Raw genomic sequence first — 23,222 nt, 5'->3', positions numbered from 1 at the left:
AGAGATTATTTAAACAGCTTCTGAACACTGAGCCTGGACATATAAAGACAGAAGACCCATGTGAGAAGAGGCAAAGCATTCAGGGCAGTGCCCCAACTTGACTCACTGATCCGGAAGGAAGTCTGTGGTCCCTGCTCAGGGGACTTCAAATGATCAGAGAGATATTCTGGGTGACTCTGGAGACTGAGGAAGGTATTTGGGAAAATCGAACACTAGAGATTATGAGGAAAGCTTCCCCTAATTCCAAGTTTAAAAAAAAAAAGAATTTCATACATTGTTCTTGAAATATGAGGCTCTACAGGTGCACGTGGGCACATGTTTAAGTGTGAAAATGTAGAGGGAAGGATTTTTCAGGTGTATACACCACCTTGAAAACACCCATCAGATCAAGGTTCTCAGCACACTCAACCATCAATCTTACCTCTAGCTGACAGTCTTAGGATTTCTGATCATCTTTACCAGAGATTTTGTGTGGCAGTTCATGGTCTGAGGTCCAGTTAATTGAAACGTAGTAGAGTTACTGGTTTTCCTTTCAGGAAAGTAGAGGTTTTCTCCCTGCTGGCTCTGGAAATTGGCCATAGCTGGCAAATTTGGAACACACGAAGCAGGAAAAAGAAATGATCCTTAGGGTAATATCCGCAGGGCATCTGCCAGAATAAAGGTTTGGCAGCCCGAAACAACCAAAGCAGTTCACTGTAGCACCTGCTTCAAAGTGAATTTCTGCCCCCCCACCTCCTACATGCATACTACAGGAAAACTACAGAATGAAAGCACCATTTTTGAAAATCAGTGATGGAGAGAGAGAGGGTAGGGCAGGATTGTTTCCCAGATGACCGAAACATCATGAAGAAATGAAGGGACCCATAGTACCCTGAGCTGCCTCTGCACCCACTGTTTATCCACTGCTGATATTCCTGCTCCAAGTAGTCATGAATTTCTACCTCTTTTTTTTTTTTTTTTATGAAATACTTTAGGGAAAAACTACTCAAGTCATCCATTATACTCACCAGCTACAACTGATGTTCAAACTCAACATTTAGCTATTGCCAATCACTTTGTTCCTTTAAAAACAAACACACAACAACAACAACAACACACCGAAAGACTATATAGCTATTGGTCATCAGGCACAAATTGCCTGGAATCATTTGCTCCATCTTGGAAACACTTACTCCATCTACTGGTCAAACACACCAGGTTTCAACAAGACCATTTCCCTTCCTGGGAACTGTGTAGCAGACAGCAAGGTAGCATATGCATGGCCAAAAAGATCTTCTATAGTACTAGGTCTCATTCCTGAGTCACTTTTTGATCTTCTCAGTAAATTACCTAGGGATACTGATGTCAATGGGAGCTAGAATTTTAGAAATGGACATTTGGCATGAAAAAGAAGCACCAGCATTACTGAAAACATCCAACTCACAGGAGAAGCCGTCTTTACACTGCAAAAGTATAACACACTTTCTACGACAGAATTTCTCATCACCATTGGTTTGCGTCTAAGTTCGCTTGTACAAATAAGATGTGGTCATTCTACCGACTTACTAGTATATAGCATTTGTCCCTGACTTAACCTTCCGGTTCTTGCCCAGCCACTACTTCCAACATTTCACTTTATTGTACAGAAATCATGTCCTATATTTGATCCTTAAGGAACTTCAGCCAGCACTACATCCAGTTAATAGGAAAAGAAAGCATTGTTACATACAGAGGGGCTTTGAAGTCAAGCCACTGAGTCTGAGAATTTGAGGTTTTTAAGTGTTTTCTGATAAAAAGAAAGTAATCAAAAATCTACACCTCTCAGTAGTCTACACTTCCTTTATTGTGTTTAGCAACGAGCACCAGAGAAACACCGGAGTCAGGATCAGGAGCTGTTACCACACGTATTTCTCCAAGTTGCCTAGGGTTTATTCATCTTCTCTGTCGCCCTCTGAGCCATATTGACATTCTTACTTTCTTTCCTCCTTCCCTTTCCAATATATAACTAAAGTGCATAACATTCTGACATAGCTTAAAAAAAAAAAAAGAACAAGCGTGTTAGCCATTGTTTTATTGCTGTGAAGAGACACCATGCCTAACTGCAAAAAGTCTTATGAAAGAAAACATTTAAAGCCAGGTGAAGCAAGCACCTTTAATCCCAGCACCCAGGGGACAGAAGCAGGTGAGTCTCCAAGTTCAAGACCAGCCCTGCCCCCTGAGAGACCCTGTCTGGGAATGGGGGTGAGGAATAAAACAAGCATTTAATTAGGGCCTTGCTTACCATTGCAGAGGCTTATACTCCCTTATCATCATGGCGTGGATCATGGCACTCACTTGAGCTGTAGCTGAGAGCTCCTAGGCAGCAGGCATGGGGGTGGGAGTGGAGCCCTTGGTTTGGGCTTTTGAAGCCTGAAGGACTACCCCAGCTGACACACTTCCTCCAAGAAGGCCACACATATTCCAACTAAACAACATCTTTAGAATCCTTCTAATCCTTTCAAATAGTGTCACTCCCTGGTAACTAGGCGTTCAAATACATGAGCCTATTGGAACCATTCTTATTTAAACCACCACAATAAGTAAAGTTTATTGGAGCCTATATTATGAAAGTGCCTGTTTTGTTCATGGAACTTTGATTAAGTATGGAATCATGGTACTGTGTAGTGTATTGACAGTGTTGTGCCACATTTTATTTATGCATCACTTTTTATCTTTAATGTTTCACTTCGCCCTTTATTCTTTCAGAAAAAAAAAACGCCTCTATAGGATCTTGTACTCAAAACATTCATATCACTTCTGTTAAACAATACAGAAACACTATTGCCTTGGACCTAGCTATTCATCTACAAGATTTGTTGGCCTGACTGTGTTAAGGAATTCCCAGATCTGCAACAGTTTATTTGGACCCTGATTGCTCTGACCATTGGAAGCACTGTGAAGAGCTGTTCCTCCCTTTCAGGCCTCCTGGGGGGGTGGTCTATATGTAGCTTTTCCTATTACCCCAGTTAATCCTTCTCTGCCTCGTCTTCTTCTTTCCACCTCCAAAATATGAAATTCTCCTAAAACACTTCTTCCTGTTGCTTGTGCACCCAAAAGTCTATTTCCTGTGCCAAATCTACACACCACTGACCTCGGGGATTTATCCGATCTGTATCTTCAGTCCCAAAGCTTTGTTGTAAACTCCAGGTAAGTGTTAGTTGCTACTGGAGAAGCCCAATGGCAGGTCATGTTGTCTATTCAAAACAAACAAACAGAACATCAAAGACTAAATTTAAAGGCCCCAACACCACTAGAATAAAAAATGTAGCTAGAACTACTGTAGTATCTTTAAAAGTGACAACCCAAATAATATTTAAAAACATATAGTATACACAGGAAAAAAAGAGAAAACTAGTTTGGGTCTTATGGACTAACTAGTCAGGGAGAAACATACTCATTCCGTGGCCAGCATTACATCTTCCATTAATGGCAATCACTTGTTTTATTATTGAATTGACTTTGTTTCTAGATGAGAAAGACAAAAGAACACACACACACACACACACACACACACACACACACACACACACACAGGAAAGGGTTTAAATAAACGATGGCCTCAACAAAATCCAGCAGAGTCCTGTCTTAGGTCAGCCATACCTAGCCATCTGTTTGCATGTGACTGTTAATAATGCCATATACACCTAACCAGTCCAGGAAACAATGCACAGGGAAAAGGCAGAATTATGATCAGACCAAGACCATACAAGAAAGAAGAACTGGAAAGGTCAACGGGCCTTCCAAGAAGTAAACTGAAGAGGGCCAGAGCCAAGAAGCAATCTGGAAGAGCAGGAAGTTCTGAAAGTTAAAGCAACCCCTAATGTGATCACAGAAAAGGCAACAAATGCTTCCATTATTCAGTGTTCTCTGGGAGAGAATGAATTGCTGGTGCGGCAGGAGAGTCATTTGCATTTCAAATTTGCCCCTCTCTGATTTTCATTTCACATCGAGAACACTTTTAAGAGTTGCTAACGGGGCCTTTCCCTCCCTTAAATTGTAACTGCAAGCTTACACACCACATTCCATGAGTAGCTAACACTTTCTTAATTGTCCTCTTGGCTCTTGAAACCATGTGTGATAATGGGGTCTTGCCTCAAAGCTCTGCTAATCTACTCAAAACACAAACTGTGGGTGATCTCCTTAGAACCTTTAGGAACATGAAGTTAGTCTACTTGGAAGATAAGGCTTTGAGCCAACAGGCTAGGTACTATGAGTTAACTCAAAATTACATGAGCAGGCATCTTCTTCCTGCTACGTTATCAAGACTCCTTCCTGGTCCCACCGTGGGCCCCACTACCTTTATTTCAGAGGTCAGATTTCCAAGAGCCTTGGTTATCAGGCCAGATACCTAGGGATGAACAGTCTTTTCACCCCTAGCTGCCTGCTGGGTTCACTTCTGACTGTGGTGTCTTATTTTCACTCTAATGCTCCATTCTTGGTCCTCACTGTCTTGCCTCCAGCAATGGCACTCAGTATAATTCAAGCAAGCATTTGGAGAAGGCTTCCCTGGATTTCTGCAGTATATATTGAGCAATATGATAAATTAGTGTGTTCTCAGCATGAGTGTGGTAGTCATACCACCAAGTGAGAAATAATTCCTAAAATCAACAAGAACCAGCCCCCCTATTGAAGAGGAGAAAAGGGGAAACCTTTTTTAAATTTTTATTAATTTATTCATATTACATCTAAATGGTTATCCCCTCCCTTGTGTCCTCCCTCCCATTTTCCCCTTACTCACCTCCCCTATGACTGTTCCTGAGGGGGACCTCCTCCCCCTGTATATGCTCATAGGGTATCAAGTCTCTTCTTGGTAGCCTGCTCTCCTTCCTCTGAGTGCCACCAGGTCTCCCCATTCAGGGGACTTGGTCAAATATGAGGCACCAGAGTACGTGTGAAAGTCATACCCCACTCTCCACTCAACTGTGGAGAATGTCCTGTCCATTGGCTAGATCTGGGTAGGGGTTTGAAGTGTACGGCCTATATTGTCCTTGGCTGGTGCCATAGTTTGAGCGGGACCCCTGGGCCCAAATCTGCCTATCATAATGTTCTTCTTGTAGGTTTCTAGGATCCTCTGGATACTTTAAGACAGGGTTTCTCTGTGTAGCTTCATCTACCATGGACTTGCTTTGTAGACCAGGATAGGCTGGCCTTAACTCACATCGGTCGGCCTGCTTCTGCTTCCCACGTGCTGGGATTAAAAGCGTGCGCCACCACGAAGGGCTATCGTTCTGATTATCCCTCACTTGGATTCTCTAAGGATCTAGAACTAATAAGGACTGGAGTCCAGTAATGACTCAGGCATATGTGATACTCTCAGCATGTGAATGAAGTTTTGTGACAATCGCTTGATCAAATCATTACTTTCCGTGGATCACAACATGTGTTCCAAAGCAGTAAAATGACAGCTTTGATGTGAGACATAGGTGGCTGGGGAAGTTTAAGTTTTAACTCAATAAGTGCCCACAATTGTGATAGTCGTGGGGCCACAAACTCTTTCACAGTGCCGTCGCCATGGCCAAGGGAAGCAGCTCCCTAACTTGTTCAGTATTGACTTCCCATGGCCTCCCCTGTCTGCTTAGTCTCACTGCAGTTGTGAGGTAGAACCTCAGTAATTTGGTGCCTTGTTTAGTGAGTTCTCTGAAAACAGCCCAGTTTTCTGCCATTTTACAGTGTCCGGCCAATTCTTCCCATAAAGCCTCGTGTTTGCATGACTTGGCGATAATCTTTTTATATCACCAAATCATATAAGCACAAATAATTCATTGTCAGACCATGCTTTCTTATCTCAAAGTGGGAGAATGTGATCACTGTACCCACAGACAGTATAATTATTTGCCAAAAGTTTGTAGAAGACTCATTCTCACTGTATCTCATATGTACACAATATGCCTTGGAATCCTTGGACCATAGTGAAACTGTAGACTCACTGTGGTAATTGCTTAACAGGCTCCTGGGCTTTTTACCTCATCAATACCTTGACCAAAGTATTTGGTCACATATAGGTGTGTGTGTGTGTGTGTGTGTGTGTGTGTGTGTGTGTGTGTGTGTGTATTTGTATGTTTGTGTGTCTGTGTGTGTGTGTTAGTAACTCACTAGTATCTGAATTGCCCTACATCATCATGGTTGGCACATATTTAAATAGAAGATCATGGAGAGAAGATGGAAGCTCTAATCTCACCACTTACTCAAACACTGTTCAATATCATAGTCACTACCCATATGCTGCTGCCAATAACTGAAATTTGATTAGCTGACATTAAAAAGTGTTCTAACTATAAAGTACATACAAAACTTCAAATATCTTGTATAAAAAGACAAGATATACTGCCTCATTAATCACTTTTATCTTCCTTGTGTGTTACGATGACAATAGCTTGGATATTCTGGTTAAATCGCATGTGTTATTAAAAATTGTTTTACCTTTATATTTTTATTTTTTAAAAAAAACTTTTCCTTTTTGGTTTAAAAGAAGCTTTGTGGTTTCTATTGTATTCTACTAATCTGTCTCACCTGTTTAGAATGATACAAGCTTCTTTAGTCTGCTTTGAAACAAGGCAATATTATCTCTGCCAGAAGGGGAAAAAATGGAGTCATTTAAACAGGGCTAATCCTTGGACTCTCACTAGATGGGTGGTTGGGCTTTGTAAATTTAATTAGCTAATGGAATACTGGCTAAGAATGAGGTCCATATGGTTGTTTTCCCTTCAGCTATGGGAAAAAAAAAAAAACCAAAAAAAAAAAAAAAAACCACTGTGTAGTCACTTCTGTTGAAAATGGAGCTGCATAGTTATTACTGTGGTGATTCTCTGCTGAGATAAAAAAAAAAATAATAATCTAAAAGCCTATTTCTGATTTTTCTCAAAGATCATGAGGAAAACAATTCTTTGGACATATTCTTATAGGCTTGCAGCAATTGTTGGAATGTTGACACTTCTACGCATATTACACCTGGTAATTGCATAAGTCTCATAAAATAAGTAACGCGTTAAACCAGCCTTAGAAGATATGACAGTGTATCCCAAATTTAAGATGTTTTCTGAGCAGACATTAAAGATGCTGCTTGAATCCGAATGTCTACAAATGGCTTTTAGAATCATGTATGTATGTTTCAAATGTCATTTAAAGAACACCCAGACCGTTCTATATTTTTTTCCTTCCTCTCTGAAATTTGGTTTGCAAAGTTGTTTTCAACCTTTACCACGTTAGATTTAGATTAAATTAGATTTAGATGAAGGGATCCTGCCTTCACCCTTACCAGAACTTACTTAGCAGCTAATCTTTCCAGCAGATTATTCTATTAGTTTTCTCCATATGGGATAATTACGTCTTTTTGGACCAGATATTTGTGAGCTATTCTTGCACTTTCGTTGGGCAACTGACGGAAACTTTGGCAGTAGGCAATACCAGAACAGCATTTTTTTTTCAGTCTAATGATTTGAGAATAGTTCATGGATGTGAGGAACATCTTCTGTTTAGGTTTTGCTGGCAACATCCAGTAAATGGAAAGCCCCACTGGTAGCACTGTGTTATGAGAACAGAGTGCTTGACTTCCAAATACCACAATGAAGCTCTCTAGTTATAAACCACCCCAGTCTTCTACGCCTGTGGATTTGTTTACCTCTGGATACACTCTGAACATCTTTTCCATTTGCTGATGAAAGCTGTGTCTCCAGGTTCATTTCCTCTGGAATCAGGAATGTAGAGTTTCTACTAAGTGACATTTGGAAGGGACTGCAAGTAAACAAGGGAAAGAGATCTGAGCATCAGCCAGCTGCTCAGGACAGGGAAGGCTGCCTCAAGTTTATCCCTTTGTTTTATTGACTGTGAGCACTTGGCCTAAAAGCAGCCATCCCATGCTGCTGTCTATGGGGGCTGCAAGCATAACAGAGCAGTAGAGCTGGTGAGCTCTTCACCATACATGTCATTTCTTGGGGCTCATCATGGGGACACTTTTAAAAAGCATGTCTAAAGTTGCTTATGTAGATGCCATTCTGGTTGGCATCAGCTCCTGCTGGGAAAGCCAGGAATATACTGTATCTGGGTCTAGAGACAGTTTCCTAGTCACAAGCATATTGTTTGAGACGCAACGGTGATTGCACTTTGGGAGCAGAGTCTTCTTAACTACGTGGCAGAATGGTACTCCATGCCATGACTCTGTGCACTGCACAAGGGAGGCATTTGGTGGCTTCCTTTACACTTCATGCCACTCAGTTTCTGTGTGTCACTAATGGGATGTTGTGATTTTCTAGGGATGCTAGAAGAAGTCGAGGGGGTGGCAGTGGTTTAGGAGTAAAACAAAACTGTATGGCCTCCATCATAGATTTTTAAATGATCATGACTGCATTTCCCACTTTTCAGAAATGAAGAGTTGTAGAAGATGTAACTTTGCCTTCAATATGTTAATAGCTTGATCCTAGAGACCAGGTGGGAATGGAACCACAGAAGCCAGAAAGTGATATGCATGGGGGAGGGGAAGTCTACAGAAAAATCATGAAGGTGAATGCAGGCCAGAAATGTTTCCTTCTGAATGAATGGCTCACAGGTGGTTTCATGAAGAAGGCAGCCTTACAGAGGAATCTGAAAGGCTGTAGCCAGCTTTGAGGGACACACAGGTGAGAAGAGAGCGCACTTAGGATGACGAGAGTAGCACCCTGAGTGATCACAACCAGATATGGATGACAAGAATTTCAAACCTTTGGATCTCTTCTTATTATTATTACCCCAAGTTGACAACATTTCACCCATGTCCTCTTCTCACTCTGAGAAGGTCTGGTGCTGATCTAAATCTGAATCTCCGTAAGCTCATCCTCTGAAGATTTCACAGCAGAAAATTGTCCATGTGTACACACATACACACACACACACACACATTTAGCATTTCTGTGTCCAAACAGTTTTCTGTATTCCAGCCCGTATGACCCTTTCCCTTGGCTGACATGACTCACATCAGTATAATTTAAACCGAGACCTCTAAAAGCCTCTAAGGCTTGTTGGCACAGTAAGTCTTCAGTCCCAAGCAATGGAGCCATTCGGAGAAAGTGAACCCTGGCCACACCTTCGGTCCAGACCAGAGGTTCTCGTGGGCCCTGTGGCAGAGCATAATTCTGATAACGTTAATAGTTTTATGAAGGGTGGACATCTAAAACAAACTAATTCCCATTTCTCTGCAGAATAAAATGGTTGCCTCAAAGTGGTTCCACATTTTCCACAAGAGAGTAAATCTATAAACTACACCTCATTTTTTTCTCCACAAGCAGAAAGTATTAAATAAGTAGAAAGCCCTGATCAGGCTCCACCTGTCCTGTCTTCATTAAGTTGTAAGAAACTGAAGGCCAGAAAAATCTCAAACCTTCCATACTTAGAAATACAAGAAACAGTGATAACATTTATTCCTCTTCTCCTGGTATTCTTAAAAGGGGTATGCACTCTTTTTTTTTTTTTTTAATAATTTTTCACCTTTTGAGGGAGTAGTCTCTATGGAAGCATGTATTTGAATGATTTTGTCTTATGCCTTATATCCTACCTTCATCTTTCAAGTTTTTCTCTTTTTCCTACAGAGGCAAAAAGAGAAGATAATAGACAGAAAAAGGAAAGTTCTGCGGAAATAAGGGTTTAGCGCTCCTTGCACAATTATTTTACTAATCTTGCTCATAGCAGCTGGTTTTGTTAAACATAAGCATCTAAGTGGGCCGCCTCACTCTAAAATGACTCTATCACCCAAAAATGTGTGTCGGAGATGGATAGGACCATTGGGTCAACTAAGGGCAAAATCTAAAGCAATGCAGAAGTTTTCTCCAGGCTCACTGCAGTAGTTTGAGGATAGTCACTGACATCCTTGTGTGGCATTGCATTACAAGGATCCCCCAAGGAAGAGTTTCCATTGTGCATGCATGATGAATTCTTGATCCCCAAATCCACCATCAAGTCTACCAAGGTGATGAGGCAAGTGAGACTGCACAAAGAGAAATGGAAACATGGGGCTACACTGCCAAAAACAATGGTTTTTTGGTATGGTAAAACTAATAAACTCTGCCTCCCAGTTCAGAAGGGTTACCCTCCAATTCTAGGTGATAAGTGGACAAAAGCATTGTACACAGCACCCATGAGATTTAGAACCAAAAATCATTTTCAGATGACGATGGTTAAGGAAGGACAGGAAATGAAATGAACAAGAAAATAGCCCGAGCCAAGCAAATATCTGGCCTTCTACCACCACTACAGGGACCTGGTAAGTTTCTCCATGAATAACAGAAATCAAAAGGTGGCTCATTTGATAATGCCTGGAAATATTCTGTATGCTGCACTGAAACAAGGGATGTGTAAGCAAGCCAGTAAGTGCCCTGTGAAAGTCGTAACTCCTCCCATCTTCAGTGCTTGGCGAGCTCTCTGGAAAGTTCTAACTCACCCTCTCCATGACAGTGTACAGAGGAACATTGCTGTGATGTATTTAAGAGTGATGTAAGCTGGCTCTGTTAGGAAAACAATGTAATTTTAACTTTGGAATGACATCTGTTCTGTGTCACGGCTCTATCAGGATAAATGATATTGGGAGTTTTGTCAGCAGGGCAGTGGGGGGAGGGCTTGGTTTGCCAAACATGGCCACTGATGAGTAATTCTCCAGCCCTCTCAGAGCGTCCCTGTTAAAACCAACTCAAAGGACAAGATTTCAAGCCCAAGCTCCGGTCAGTTTCACATTGACCAGTTAGCATGTAGGACCAGGAACATGTGTGAAAATGCAAAAACTCTGGACCTGTGATTTTTGTACTTGTGATTTTCTAAACGAGGAGAAGAATTCTGAAGATACAATTTCTTTGCAAACTATGGGATAATTTTCTGTTTGCTTCCAAAATTCTAATTCATATTGCCCTAGAAATACAAAGAAGGATGGTTTTTTTCTTTCATTATGAGCAACCTTGTGTCACATCTGAAGCCTTCTTTTGTCTTGGGCACAATAAGATTGTAGTTCCATCCCTAGCCATCACCTGTCACTTCTGCTAATGATCTTTGAGCTTAGGGAAAATAATGCAGATATCCGCATTCATGAGACGTGGATCCCTCAGGAAGGGCTAAATATACCAGGGGATGTTTCACTATGGAATGATTTCCTGATACTTATTTCATCAGGTTTTAACAGGGAAATAGCTTATCACAGAGGATTGACAAGTAAACCTTGCCTAGTTCCTCAACAGTAAGTGCCAGGCCATGTGGTATGAGCAGCTGCTGGTGTGTAGGATATACAGACACGGCCATGACATCCTCTGATAGAAAGTTATACCTACAGGTTGTGGAACAAATTGATACAGCACAAAGAACCACCTCCCCAGCAGAACATTCTGTGGACTTAATAATCTTTATCCTAAAGTAAACAGACTTTTACCACTAATCAATATGCTGAAAGGAGATGAGTTGGAGAATTTCTCTGTTAAAATAGAATCGGTAAAAATCACCTTTGGTTTTCAATCCCTGAACATAATATCTGATCAGTGTAGGAAAGTATTATGGAAGACGATCAATCCCATGAGCTATTTAAAGGCAGAGAATAAAAAATAAATAAATAAACCTATAAAGACCTGATGTTTTAGAGGTTCCTCCCATAATGACATTTATCTCTCAACCTGGAGATTGGAGCAGATCTAATATTTTCCTCATGTCTATTGGTGTGTCATTGTCTTAGGTTTATTATTGGGACCTTTAGCTTTTGAGATTTCTCTTACGCACCTTTCACCTATGTAGCCAGAGGTTCTGAGGCCAAGGAAAGGCCAAGGCATCTGTGATATTTGCTTGTTTGTAATGAGGGCTCGTGTAGCTGGAGCTATTCCTGTCCTCACTATAAATGTGGGGAAGATCTTGAACTGCTGGTCTTTCTGCCTTTACTGAGTGCTGGGATTTCAGGCTTGTGCCACCACGCCTACTTTATACAGTGCTGGGGATGGAACCCAAGGTTTCCTGTGTGCTAGGTAAGCCATCAACTGAATCATGTCCCCAGCCTGCGTGTGTTTGGTTTTAAAGCTCTGTGGAAAATCCTGATTACCACTTGGATCCAAAGATCCACTGATCGAATGCTTGTTTGTTTGTTTGTTTGTTTGTGTCCATAAACCTCAGAACCATACAAGTTCAAAGGTGATTTCTTAAGATCCAAAAACAAAACAACAACAACAAAACAAAAAACAAAAAACAAAAAAAACCTTGGTTTTGCTGGGAATCCATTTCTCTATTATTAATCTAAGCTTCAGTTTCTTTTTGTCATCTCCACTTAAAAACTATCAACCATTACAACTTTCTCCTCTTTTATTATCTCAAAGCGGAACGCATCAACATCTTCCAACGTCAAGCTCCTTCCTTCCTCATGTCTGTTCCCACCACAACACACACCGACCCTTCGGCCAAGTTCCTAAAATACAGGCCACGGCATACTACATCCTCTAAGTTGAAACACATCCTGCCTTACATCCCATAGCTCCTCAGGACTCTGTAATTGCTTAGTCTTTCTACAACCAGCCTTTCCCCTCCCACTACCCTGTTTCCCCACCTTCCCTCTCTCTTTAGCATACTGTTTGCAGCAACATTGTTCAAGACAAAGATTTTCCTTTCTGTGGACAATTTATTCCAAGATAATTCTTTTGGGGGAAAATATCGGTCTGCTCGCACCACGTGAGTATTCTCAGTTGCCGTCTCAACACGCATGACAAACATATTGCAACTTCCCCTTTAAGAATTTCATCTTCTCTGCAGACATGCTCTCCAAAAATTCTTCAAGGCACAGACCATCCTGGCTTGAATTAAACACATCAAGGCAAGGGTTTATTATCTCCCTCTTCCCAGTTCCTTAATCTTTTAAATTATGCTGTTACCCATCTCCCATGCTCAGACACATTACTTAAGTAGCCAATGGCTATGGAATAGCAAAAGATAACCATAGAAAAGAGATTTGAAAAGATCAGATAGAAAATGCCCAGGGGAAAGGTATTGTGATCATTTCAGCTTTTCTGCACATTTTTTTTCTCAGTGTTTTTCCTCTCCTCTGGGTCTCAGCATCAGACTGATCCAAGTAGGCTTCCTCGGCCCACCTCAGCTGCTCTTGACTTAAGGTAGAAAGAACCTCAGGAGCTCTGCCCTCACCTTCTGGTCCTTGGCATCACAGAAGCTTGCTGGTCACAAACTCTGGCCCACAAGCTCATTCCAAGGTCCTGTCCTGTCCTGACTTCCTTTCCCCATGTGTAGACCTTCTCTGTGCATCCTAGCTTTTCTTCCCAGACAGTTGGGAAAGTCAATAAACTCACACATTTCTGAAATCCAGATAAAAGTCTGACTTGATCTTGTGCCTTCTTTTCAGTCGGCTAGCTTGATTTCAGGACTCAGCTCATCGTCAATAAAGGCTCCTCCTTGCTGTCATCAGTATCTTTGCAAGAGTGGTGCTGCTCCCAGGTAACAATGTTCTGCTATGTGGCAATATGCACAGCCGTGTAATATTTGGTATCTCAATTACATGATACCCCAATGCATCAATGCATGGTGGTTTGGTGTGTGTGTGTGTGTGTGTGTGTGTGTGTGTGTGTGTGTGTGTGTGTGTGTGTTTTGTTGTCTATCTCAGCAAGCAGTGTATCTGGCTTCCATCTGTTTCATCGGGCTACACTTCCTGAGTTCATCTTTGGGATAGATCTTTACTATTAATGCCTGGAATAGCTCCTTAACATCCTTAACACATCCAACAACCTGTTCTACCCCAGGGACAATATCACACATTTCAACCTTAAACATTTTCAATAGGTCTCATTCTACTTTGAAGGACCAGACCCACCTAGCCCTGGATATGACATGACATGCTCCAACTGAATCCTGTCCTCTATTTGCCTTCAGCCCCTTTCTACTCATACCTATATGAGACAAAGAAAGATGGGAGCCAATGCCATGTTATTGATGTCTTCCATCTTCTTGGACTGTAATCGCCAGGGTGTTTCACTCCTTTCCTGTATCCTATTCATATCCCCCTCACACTCCCTATTGAATAACTTGAATAATTTGTATTTGTGTATGACTACTCAATTGTATCAAGGTAGTAGTTTTATTCTTTCCACACCTCAAATTTTACCTTGCCACTTAGTTACATTTTTTACTACAATTCTCTCATCAGCTCCTCTGCCAGTACTGTATAAAATAATATGGTAGCAATCTCACCTATAATTCAGACATCCAATATTTCAATTTTTGATAAGTTAATTTTAAAACTTAGGGCCAAGCAACATTTTGTCAAAATCTGGCCAAAAACCACTCATGATAGATAAAAATAAAGTGAAATATGTGCTCAGACATGAGTTTATGTTAGATAATTGGATTTTCTGCTCATGCAAATCAGGTCAGTTTACAATTCACTGGTGTTTTCTCTGGTAGAATGTGAATTTCACTACTTCCATCTTGTGATAAGAAATGGATCTTTGCAGTCTAAATGAAGAGCTCAGAGGGAACAATTTGTAAAATTTCAATTTGTTTTCTCTAACCTGAAGATAGTTTTGAGGAATGAGAAGCCGGAGAAAATTAGAGCGACTTCTATTCCTTCAGCTTTGACAGTCAGGTTGAATAAGAGGCAAAACATACCTTCCAATGTTATTTAAATACTTTCTGGCTTCTTCCTTGTTTGAATGATTATGTCAAAGGTCAAAAACAGTCATAGTAGTCTATAATCCAAGGGATCACTTGTCCCTTCTTTACAAAATTGGGCCCACACGGTACCACGCTCGCTTTTTTAACCATCTCTCAGCAATCCTCTGCCTCACACGTGTATATAATAACACAAGTAAAATAGAAATGGCTGCTTCTTAACAACATCAGGCTCTTCCTTTGCCCTGATCATGTGTACTAGGTTTCTTTGTTTATTCAGTTTTACTTTATTTGTGTGTGTGTGTGTGTGTGTGTGTGTGTGTGTGTGTGTTGTCTTTGAGTCTTAAACATATTTCTTCTCTTGCATTGTGACTCACTCAGACCATTTATTCTTGCTTTTTGTAAAGTTCCTCACCCTCTGTGCTCCCATAGCACAGAGACCCACTTACAGTTAGCACAGATGAAATTTGTAATCTTTGGTTTCCACGTCAGTCCTTCTTTAAAGCTGTCAACTCACACTCCTCTCTTCCTCACTGATACCCTATATAGGCTCGGTGAACAATCCCATATTTAGAAAATATTTGTGAGGTGGATAATTCAAATAAGACATTATAGAAATTTGACATACATTTTATAAGTTTATCTGACCTGCCCCAATGATATCCATGCCATGAGCTTGAATCACCAACATACCATTCATTTCGCTCAATTACTTGGTGAAACCAACACCAACAAAACTACTTTTTTTCTAAATCTAAAATGTATGTTGAAGACCCTTGTTGAAAAATAGAAGTAACCGTCACAGATTATCAAAAATCTCAAGTGCAAATGTACGACGGTGAGCTCAGCCATGTCAATCACAATTACCAGGTGCGAGCCCTAGGCTAATTGTCACAGCATATACAGGTGTCAGGTCCCTGGGTGATGTGGTGAGTATTATGGGACACTAGTTAGCATGTAAAGTTCCAGAGCTTTATGAACGATGGATCATGTAGCTATATGATCGGTTCTTTTCATTTCCCTTCCCAGTCTCCCCATCCTTTAAATTCCTATCTCAGGAAACCTGACTACCTGAAGAAGGATTCAGTCAAAACTGTAACAGAGATTTTCATTATTCGACAAATGCCCAGAAAACCAATGGAAAAAGTATTCAAAATCTATTACTACTGTGCCAGTGCACAATTGAATATAGAGAGGGAAATCTATAAATATAACTACCATCTAAAGATTTGTTTTTCTAAGCAACATAAAAACTGAAGGCCTGTTTCTGTTGAGTTACTAGGACTTACTCACAATGTATAGACCTGCCTCTGAAAAAAAAAATCACTGTGCAGCTTCCCCTTAAATGACATAATTTCATGGACTGCATAACTCATACACAACTTAAATCCACTTCTACCTGATGTGTTTGTAGAAATGCAGACATCCAATTTGATGTCATCATAATAAATAATTAATGCGGTATTTGTTCATGTTCTGCTGCTCCCAGTTTTGAAAGGCTTTGGTTCTATAAATATAAGATAGAACTCCAAAATGAGCCAGGACAGTGTCAGGTCCTTATTCCCTTATTCACATAGAATCCCCTTATTTTTAAAAAATGAATATGTCGCTATTCAAGCGTTATTTCCTTATGCATTTTTGGACAGTCGGAAGGTCCTTTAGTTTAGTGAAAGCATTGCCAAATTTGAATTGAGTAAGCATAGTTGCAAAAGGAGAGAGTGAAGTTGGGCAGTAATCCCAAAGGCACTCCACATTTGACAATGCGTTAAGTGAGAAAGTCTTCAATATTTGCTACTTTTAAAATAATAAGCCTGTAGGTTGCATCCATTTTCTCCTCCTTTCATTTTTGATGAAAATGAAATTTAAAGAAAGCAACTAGATAAGGTCCTACTACTGAAAGCCACCAATCTGGAGGCCAGTGCCTGCTCTGCCTACACAATTCTCTGAACAAAAAATGCAGACTTCCTTCAAAATCCTGAAATGACAATGAAGATTTATTTTCTGAACCCTAAGCAAACTATACACGCCATAAGAAGATGAAATTAGTCTAAATTCCCCTAACAATGAACACTTCAGGCATAACCACGCCAGGAAGGAGTCTATAATTAACTGACACTTTTCGCACCAAGTACTTCCTCACCGTGTTTGGTCCAGTAGCTCAATTTTATTAAGCAGTGCCATTATTTGCATTCTGTAAGGCAGCTGCAATTCTATAAAGCTTAACTGGGAAAACTTCCATTAGAGCAAGGAACATAAAGGAACAAAAAAAAACCCCACACATTTCACTTCAAAGGCCATTCTGGTTTTGCTAATTTTTATTTTAAGCTTCAAATTGCTCATATCACTGAACAGTTAAATTGTTTCCTTGCTAATTTCATCTTACCTATAAAGCACCCTGGATCCCTCCTATTAAGAACAAAGGGTTTGAAAAATGATAACTATTAAGTGGCTTTTTCAGCTGAGTGGAATACCCAGGGAGGACTTTAAGAGCCACATGGGTGCTGTACTGGAAAGTTCAGTAAGAGTCCACAAAGCAGGGGGCAGACTGAGCCGCTTGACACCTCATTGCAAATACTTTAGATTTGTGGTTGATGCCAGTTTTAATACTTATCTGTTGTCGCCAGCTAGTCAGTAGGTTTCTTTCCACAGAGGCACCCAATTCCTCATCCTAAGAGCCTTCCCCCACCACCTGCACAGCCAGTTCTTCCCGTAATTACTCCTTTTCAATTAAGAGAATTAAGGCCTCTTTAAAAGTAGCAAGCTGCTGTCTAAGTGCCACACACAGAGTCACATGTATCCAAATACACAGGCACTAACCATTCCTACTGCATGGCCCATTCAGTTCCTTATTTAGCAGTCGGAGCTGACACACTAAGACCCTGGTCAACAAAAGAAGGGAAAAGATACAAAGAACATGTGCTGGGATGACGGGATCTCGATACGATTGTAGCTTGGTCTTGGGGGTTTATTATTTTACCTTGTCTCTTCATTTGGTGTGTCTAAAAATGTTGTGCTTTTGCTAGAGGTTGAAGTCTGTCTAGGCCATGAATCGATATAGGCACCCATACCAAAGAAAGCCCAGAGCCCCCACTTTATGAGCCATTACATTCATAAAATGGCCCTCCACATGATGGACAAGGTGGAAAAGGCATTGAGTTACAGGGCCAGCACACAAAATGGCTCCCTCTGAAGTTAGCATCAGCTTGGTACTTTTAAATTAAGCTGAATTTCAAAGAGGACAATTGGCAAAGGTTTGCTGTGCACAGTGGTAAACCCGGCTGCGGTAACCAGGGAGGAAGAACCTGAGGTAGGCCAAAGTAATCAAACACCCAAGACAGAACTGGAGAGTCTGGAGATGAGTTTTAGTATTGATTCTGGAATCCACTAGTTTTGAGAAAACGGCTGATTCCATTACATTTCAGTTTGCTCCTCTCTGTCATGAGACTTGAACAGGGAGGCTCTGATGATAAGGCCTGGGAGAAATTTTTTTCTCCTTCTAGACTAAGAAATGAAGCGTTGGAGTAGGTAGATCCTGAATCCAAGTGAGATGCCTAACGCTATGGTGATGACCACTCGGAAATCACAGCATAGATGCAGGCCACTCCGCATTGGCAGAGTAAGTGATTTAGAAAGAGTTATTTGTCAGGAAGCAAATGAGGGTTCGGGAGGGAGCCAAAGGGCCTTCTGGGAAAACAACATTGGCAACTGAATCCTGAAAATCTGCCCAGAACGATAAACCAGAAAAAGTTAGTAGTAGCCACGGAGAGAAGGTCTCCTCTTACATGCGGACACACAAAGTTTCCAAATGGCAAACATCAGACAAGAATTTCCACGAAGACCAGTGGAGTAGAAGGTGCAGAAAGTTGCTTACTGTCCGGGTAAGAGTCAAAGGAGCCTCCAGATGCGGGAAACCAAAAGGAAACTAGCAAACTCCCGGAGGGCTGATGCCAGATAGCTCGGCCACAGAAAGTCACATGCTTAAGGTTTTCCTGTAATGTGTTGGGAACTAACCGTTCTGAACAATGTGTCAGACCCGGAGAACCAGAGAGTATCCAAAACAGACCCTCTCTACTGTTCATTAAGTAGACACAAGACTGAGAGACAGCACAATTGCTCTCCGTGATCCCCAACGGCAGGGCTGTTACTGTTTTTGTGAAACTCTTGACAGCGAATGCGTGGTCATATAGAAAAGCGAGAAAATGCTTTAAGAAAAAGAACACTTATTAGCTAAAGCCGTCCGCGTTGTAGTGATGGTGTTTAGCAAGAAAGAGAGCGGGAAGTACAAGCCTACAGGGCCCGACTGCGCCTCACTGGCAGCTGAAGGTGTTTTACAGAAGCAAGGACAAGAGCCTCTTGAGTGCAAGATTCTGTGTGTTTGTTTGTTTTGTGGATTTTTGGAGAAAAACGGCCAAAAAGATTCGCTGAAAATCTGACTTGAGAAAACAAACGTGTCTCTCGTTGATTCCTACTGATGTTAACAAAGGAGACCTCCTGAAATTCTTTTTTTTTCTTCATGAATTTATTTATTTGTTTGTTTGTTTGTTTGTTTTACATCCGGATAGCAGCCCCTCCTCTCCTCCTAGTACACCCTCACACTCACACTCCCCTTCTTCCTTCAACCCTCCGCCTCTTCTCCTCAGAGAAGGACCACACCACCCCTCATGGGTACCAACCTGCCCTGTCACTTCTGCAGGACTAGGGGAATCCTCTCCCGCTGAAGCCAGACAAGACAACCCAGCTGAGAGAAAGGGGTCCAAAAGCAGACAACAGAGTCAGAGATGCCCCCCACCCCCCCCACCCCCACCCCACTACAATTGTTAGGAGACTGTTAATGATACTCTGCTATACTTGCAGACAGGAGCCTAGCATAACTGTTTGTCTTCTGAGAGGCTTCCTTCTGAAATTATTATTTTTTTCTTTTTCTTCTTCTTCTTCTTCTTCTTCTTCTTCTTCTTCTTCTTCTTTTCTCTCTCTCTCTCTCTCTCTCTCTCTCTCTCTCTCTCTCTCTCTCCCTCCCTCCCTCCCTCCCTCCCTCCTTTGATTTTGTTGTTGTTGGTGGTGGTGGTGGGTTTTTCTGTTTTGTTTTGTTTTTTGTTTTTCAAGACAAGGTTTCTCTGTGTAGTCCTGCCTGCTCTTGTAGACCAGGCTGGCCTCGAACTCACAGAGCTCTGTCTGCCTCCGCCTCCCTGAGTGCTGAGATTACAGCCATATACCACCACGCCCAGCTCCTCCTGAAATCTTTGACATGTATTTTCTTAGCTTTTTGGTCTCTGTAGCATAATGAATGCTTGCAATGTACCCAGTCCTGTTCTGCTTTTCTCATTGAACCTTCTTACCTTCTTTACAACCTTATGATAAAATATATTTCTGTAGGGCAGGAAAGTACGGCACAGGTAAAGTCACTTCCACGAGACCACAGACGGTCCCATTCCAAAAGGCCCACTTTTTCACTAGACACAATGTCATCCAGGGTCAAAATAGACACCTGTCATGATAACATGGTACCTAAAAGGTACCAGCCCCGGTGTATAATGCAGTCAGATGCAATAAATACTATTGCTGTATTTATTTCCCAGCACAGGAGCTGGAGCTTTAAAAGTGGAGAATTAAAGTGAGTACAGGCAGGAAATGGGAAGCTAAGACTCTGCCGCCCGAATCTTGCCCCTGAGAAGGTGTCTCAGGTCATCTTAACCTGAAAATAATGCAGAGGTACTGTGCATCATGGTCCCATTGACATAATAATAATAATTGTTATTATTATCATTAATCACTTATGGGAAAAATAACACTGGAACAATTTAAATTTACCAAAGTACTTTTTAGAAGCTTCCTTGGCTATAAGTGAAACTGAACCTGGCCTGGCCTTCCAGCCTTATTACCTCACTTGCTAGTCAGTAGTTTTACGTTGTTATTTGATTACTGTATAACCCATGGGTCTCCACCAGGAAACACAAAATTTAAATCCAGATGTATTCTTAAAACGTATACCTGGAGACAGAAGTACGGAATGCCTAATTTAATGTAAGGTGGCTGTCAAATATTAGGCATAGGGCTGGGGGAGGTGGCTTAGTGGGAGAAGCACCTGTCTTGATGCCCAAGGACCTGCATTCCATCCCAAGAACCCACATTCAAAACGGCTGGGCATGGGGAAAGTCTAATGCCAGCGTAGGTGTTCAAATGTTCAGTACGAAGAGGGCTTTTGGGAAAGCAGCGTTCTTGCAATGCAGCCTTATCAACTTCACTTTATTCTAAGTTCTCACGGAAGGCATTGGCAGATTGGCATGAAGGGGCTGATAATAGTCTCTAAGCTTGAACGAAAGACATTTATTACTTGCCACAGAGAAGATGCTCCTTGTCCCTTCATCTTTCCCCACTCTCTGAGAATCTTACCATGTTTCTCTGGTGGCTTCCAACACACAGTCCTTCAGACGCAGTCTTCCCAGCTCTGGGCTTTGAGGCATGCACTGCCCTGCTCGGCTTCCCGTAAGGCACTCTTAACATCAGCCTCAGTCAGTGCTGAGGTTTTCTGGAGAACTATGCTCAAGTACAGTGAAGACTGTCATATTACAGAAATGTATCTGTAGTCTTGAGAACAAATTAAGGGATGCTGTGTTGGGCATCAGGTAAAGTTTCTGAAGTTTCAAGCCAGAGATTTGTATATGCTAAGCTAGACACTCCGTCACTAAGTTACATCCGTGATCCAGGAGGAAATTTTGAGATGCGGAGTATCCTTCCCCGTTGTGCTGAAGTGTGCCTCTCTCATAGATTTCCACAATAGAAATGTTATTCAACAATTAAAATAGACCCAGGTTGACCTTAAGAAATTTCCACCATCACGGCCAGCCATTGTGTCTGTTGCATGATCTGATTTCATTTTCACTGGATGGACAGCTATCTCGGCATGCAGTTTTTTAATAGCAATCCCTGGCTTCTTTTTTACATACCCTCTTAAGGCTCATGTTTATTGACTCCCATTGAGTGAGGTAATCATTAGATTAATATGTTAATATCATAAAATTATGGTCAGCCTCTGGGATCCCTTGTCTCTTTTTCTTAGCGGCCTTTGCTCCTGTAGTTTTATTGTTAGCCTATCAAATTAGGGCAGAACTTTGGGAGGTATTGGAATGCCTGGCAGGCTACTCACTGGAGTAGTGACCCTGTACCCTGCTACATTGAGTTGAAATCACCAACTGTATCTTCCAGCAAAAGGAAGGAAGCCCATAGGGTCTCTGTACTTTGTTTCCCTTTCCTTTGTTTCAAGAAGGGTACCTTCTGAGTTTCCTGGCCACCCTCCACGTTTTCAGAAGGGTTTTTACTGTTATCATTTGTTTTCATTTCGTTTCATTTGTCTCAGAGTCAAGGATTTATGTTGTAGCCCAGCCGTGGCCTGCCGTTGGCCATGTAGCACAGGCTGGCACCCAATTCCATCCTTCTGCCCCCGTCCCCAGATTTCTGTGGTTATGAGTATAAGCCAGACGTCGCCTATATCTTCTGAGACTAAACTTTAAGCAAGAAACCAAGGATAAACCATCTTTGTTACTATTATGCATTTGAGAAAAAAGAAGTCAAATGCTTGCCATTCAGTTTTACAAAGTGAACAGAGGACAATAAAATAGAGCAAGTTATTCTGGACTCGTTCCAGTATTCTTGGGCATCCTCCTAGTGTCCCCTGGAGTGGCAGGACTTTAGCGCTCTCTCGCTCTCTCTCTCTGTTCTTCCCTCCATTGGAAGCAAATGATTTCATTTGCCACTTAACAAGACAAAGAGATCAGGGCACATGGATGATGGTCCTTGTGGAGAATGACTTTGATTTAGCTACTTCAGCAACTCTTATCTTCAGAGGCAATTTGAATGGCAGACTGACGCCATCACGGTTTGTCAGGCTCTGCTTCACACAGGGCGCTCTAGGGAGGCCGGAGCCCTCTGAATCGGGGACCAGGCAGAACTGGAACTGAGGACATCATAGTGGCTTTCTGCTCTTTGGGGTTTTTAAATTAAGGTTCCTGCCCTTGGCTATCTCAGTATATAAGATGCAGTCGGTAGTCCTCGCTGTAGCTGAGAGTGGATTTGTGGAGGCTTCCCTCTACTTTAATATTTCCTGACTTCAGTCTTCACCATTTTCCATCTACTTCTTGAGTGATTTGTAAACAAGCAAAGAAGAACTATAAAAATTTGCCACCACTTTGCAGTGAGGCAGCTGCTCTACCAGTGAGCCTCAGCCCCCAGCCATCCTTTTTCAGCCAATAATGACAAGAGGTGAACGTTTATTGCCCTTTATAAATTATTTGTGCATGCAGTATACCATCCAATCTGGTAGCAACCTGCGGAGTTACACTTTGTGCCCACACTTTGTGCGCAGAGATGCCCCTTATTTGATCATCACGTCACTGCAAACATGTGCATAATCGCTGTGATGTGAGAGGCCTATTAATCTCATTTAATAAATTACAGCTCTGATATTTGGAAATAAGCCTACCCAGTTACCTGAACCAGGAAGTGCTAGAGCCAAGTGAGGAAGCCCTTCATGTGAGCTTCTTTTGCGTGCTCCTGCCATTTCAAAAGAATAAACAGATGGGTTCACGGGTACATTTTCTGTGTTCGCATGGTCT

General features: G+C 41.6%; 1 protein-coding gene across 10 annotated transcripts in view; it reads left to right on the top strand.

Moving 5' to 3' along the window:
- The window catches only part of SLC8A1 (solute carrier family 8 member A1), a 361,990-nt gene that overhangs the window by 272,711 nt on the left and 66,057 nt on the right, over positions 1-23,222 (top strand). The gene's annotated exons all lie outside the window — the stretch shown is intronic.

The sequence above is a fragment of the Acomys minous genome, assembly GCF_964271855.1.
Source record: "Acomys minous genome assembly, chromosome: 8".
Lineage (NCBI taxonomy): Eukaryota > Metazoa > Chordata > Mammalia > Rodentia > Muridae > Acomys > Acomys minous.
Note: the sequence above shows the minus strand (reverse complement) of the source record. Positions and strands in the feature narration are given on the sequence as shown.